Source organism: Octopus bimaculoides, chromosome 5, assembly GCF_001194135.2.
Source record: "Octopus bimaculoides isolate UCB-OBI-ISO-001 chromosome 5, ASM119413v2, whole genome shotgun sequence".
NCBI classification, from domain to species: Eukaryota; Metazoa; Mollusca; class Cephalopoda; order Octopoda; family Octopodidae; genus Octopus; species Octopus bimaculoides.
In genome coordinates this window covers 42,095,338-42,099,121 of record NC_068985.1, presented here as the reverse complement: position 1 = coordinate 42,099,121, position 3,784 = coordinate 42,095,338, and the positions used below count along the sequence as shown (strand labels likewise).

At 32.1% G+C, this 3,784-nt stretch overlaps 1 protein-coding gene across 1 annotated transcript in view; it reads right to left on the bottom strand.

The window, feature by feature from the left end:
* Window positions 1-3,413, bottom strand: part of LOC106876068 (uncharacterized) — an 18,370-nt gene extending 14,957 nt beyond the window's left edge. Inside the window, exon 1 of the mRNA XM_014924475.2 lies at window positions 3,261-3,413. The gene's annotated coding sequence lies outside the window, so the exon portion shown is untranslated. The remainder of the gene's footprint in view (window positions 1-3,260) is intronic.
* Window positions 3,414-3,784: the final 371 nt, after the last annotated feature.

Genomic DNA, 3,784 nt, shown 5'->3' with positions numbered 1-3,784 from the left:
TATATATATATATATATATATATATATATATATATATATATGCAGTGTATGTGTAAGTGTTGTATATATATATATATACATATATAGGTAAATGATAGGATTGCTTCAATATTTCAAGGGTAGTCTGAAGTATCTAAGCAACCAGGGGATAGTATGAACTCTAACATACTTCTCAACATTCTGAAGAGATCTGCCAAACCATTTGGCACATTGAAACGATCGTAAATGACTCATTATATAATCTCCACATAATTAAATCAATGGCTAACTAGCCCAATTGACTTGCTTCTTCTTGCGTTTGTTTCTCCATTCTCCACACACACATATATATATATATATATATATATATATATATATATACACACATACATTATGGACTCTCCTTTCATTAGATAATGGATGAGGGTTCAGCAATATCTTGCTGAATTATCACTCAGATGATTTGTTCATGGTGATCAAATGTTTGTGTTCACATAAGCTTACTTTCTCTATCGAATCAACATTACCTGGACAGTTGCACTAATGTAATGCACATCGAATGTCAAAATGATTGCAGAGCAACATGAATTGAAGTGTTTTGTTCAAGAACTCAATGCCCTGCCTGATCAGGAAATTGAAACCATGATCTAGCATAGAGTGCTGCATACACACACACACACATTCAGGTAGACAAACAGACAGACAGATATAACGGGTGTCATCCTCATCACCATTGTCATTTAACTTCTGTTTTTCATGGTTAGAAGAGTCATCATGTCCTAACAGAGATTTCATTCAGAGACATGCCCTCCAAGACTGGTCAGAGGATCACATCTTGTTATAAATTTCTGGAAAACAGTCAGAAATTTATAAAGTAACCATCTCTAAATATTGAATCCTCATGGTTCAAGATTAAAAAAAAAATCAGAACACAAAAGATATTAAATAAAAAAGTGCAAGGAGGCAATTTTAATATATTACCCTATTTAAACTGTTTTAGTTGGATTAAATCTCATTTACATAGGCAAAGAATTCTGTTCTCTTCTTCCAACTTAACCCATTATGTGTGTATTATATGTTAAATGCAGGACATATTTCCCTAGCACCTATGCATCATATGATACATATTCCCAAGTGTTTTCAACTACTAAAGTAACTTTGAACTTATGAAAGGAAAGTAAGTTTTATGCTACTCAGAACATATGACACAAAGACTAACAGGTCTGAAAACAAATATGGAGGCTGTTTAGGACAATCTTGTGAAAATGCTTTAGATAAGCAAAGGGCTAACTTGCTGCAGAAGAATAAAACTATGTTCACTCAGTTGTTATCAGAATATTTATTCTGTAAGAGTGATATAATAAATCTATTTGTGAACACCTTGACAGGATATAAGAAATGGTAGTGTCACAATATTAATACACACGCACACTGATTCTGGTAATTGATTAATAATCAGTGTATATGATTTTAAAAAGTATAAAAAAGGGTGGAGTAAAGTGACAATGGATGTGAAATAATTAGAAAGTTTGGAGATCATGGGCCATAAATTCCAAATATTCCTGAAAAGTATAATGTTCCTCTGAAGTCATTCTAGAAGACCTTCTGTGGAGTTAGCACCAAATTATTAAATACTTAATCTATCAGTGTTCTAGCTTATCCTCGTATCTTTCAATGTAATTCTATGGTTGTCTTATGAATATAAGGCAGAGTGTGCCATTTGGTCCCAAACCAAACTATAATACAGCTTACCTTATCTCACATTTCCTCAAATTTACACCTAACCATCTTCAAAAGGAAGAGACACATTGGATAATGTAGTCCTAAATACACAATGCTTGGAAGAAAGATTGGATCATTGTGACCAGACTAATTTTGATAATTGGTCTGCACAGTTGGGGTTTCCTAAGGGCCAAACAACAGGTAACCTTAGATTCCTATGCTGCCACTGCATCATTGGCCTGCTTAAATAGAATTAACTAATTTAATGCAAGATCAGTATTAACAACAATATGAAATTATTTGTGGAACACTCCAATTGAAATTTATGTCAAGTTTAAATTTAAGTGACTCGACACAATTTTGTAAAAGAAGTTAGAAGAAAATATGCCCTGTTGTGATCAATTGCTATTAAAAGAAGGTGGTGAGCTGGCAGAATCATGAGCATGCCAGGTGGATGCTTAGCTGTATTTCTTCTGTCTTTACGTTCTGAGTTCAAATTCCTCCAACGTCAACTTTGCCTTTCATTGTTTTGGGGTCAATAAATTAAGTACCAGTTGCATACTAGGGTCGATCTAATTGACTGGCCCCTCCCCCAAAATTTCAGGCCTTGTGCCTAGAGTAGAAAAGATTGCTATTAAAAGATATACAACTGTACAAATTTAAGATTTTTTACCTAAATTTTAGCATGTAATTCTAATGTTTTAATTAAGTACTGCATTTTCTTAGTTGGAAAACTATCAAGGGTATTTTTTCTAATTATATCAATGATGCAACAATCCAAAAACATTTGAGGTTTAGTTTTAAAAATTTGATAAACTCAAGATTTTGTAATTCTTTCAAGGTTAATTCTGATTTGGCTCCATTTGGCTTGCATTCCCTGGATACATTATATTAAGACAAGCTTTTTACTTGGTACCCCTTTGACTCAAGTTGTTGTGGAGGCCCACACAAAGTTAGTTTAAGGCAAGAGGTTCTGTTGGATATTTTTGTTTAAAGGTAAAAATATATATTCTAATAACCCACAATTTTATGATATATAGGATAGGAGAGTATTGTAGTTCACTTGAAGCATTGTGTATTGTTTGTAAAGAATAAAAGTTTAGAATGGTACAACAATGCACTATAAAACAAGAAATGGACTATATACCTGTTGTAATTTGGTTATCTATAGTCCGATGATATTTCGGAATTACAATTCCTTAAGAAGATCTGAAGAAGGAATTGTAATTCCGAAATATCATCGGACTATAGATAACCAAATTACAACAGGTATATAGTCTATTTCTTGTTTTATAGAGCATTGTTGTACCATTCTAAAGTTTTATTCTTTATGATATATTATTATTTCATGGACCCTGAAAGTCTAAAGGTTATTTTTTAGATATAGGGTCATTAAAACGTCTTTAGATCTGAACATCTTTAGTTCCACCTCTATCTTTATTAATTTATGACAACCAATGAAACTGAAATTTTCAAGATTAACATTATGTACAATCCTGTTAAGTTAAAAATGAACTGAAACAGATAATTAATGAAGCTTAATGTTTTGATGAACATACCTGGAAGGATGAGTACCTGTATAAATCTACACAGTTGTTCTTAGTCTTCCAATGTTGCAGTCAGCATATGTTGATGAAAGAAGCAGATTCACACAACCACTCAGTCATAGAGTCATTCAGGTCCTGAGTCCAACAACTATCATGAAATTGTTAAATATATAGCCTCTGAAAAATTGATAAATTATTCATTAGGAACTTTTAAAACTTCTCTCTCTCTCTCACATTCTCACATTTTTTTCTGTCTTCAACTTCACTAATTAGGTTAAACACGTGAATGTAACTTTAGACCTTCTGAAAACCTGACACCTTGGTCATGTGCTGACCAGAAGTTATTCTAGCTTATTCTATTGTTATAATTCTCCTGGTTGCACCTTATTTCTATTACATCAGAAGAGATAAAAATATAACTGTGAGAATGAGGAAGTTTTCATTATCACAGTAAAACAATGGCACATGAAAAATAATTAATTAATGCCAAAATAAATAAATAACAATAACTGAATGTAGAAAGAAAATTGTGTTAA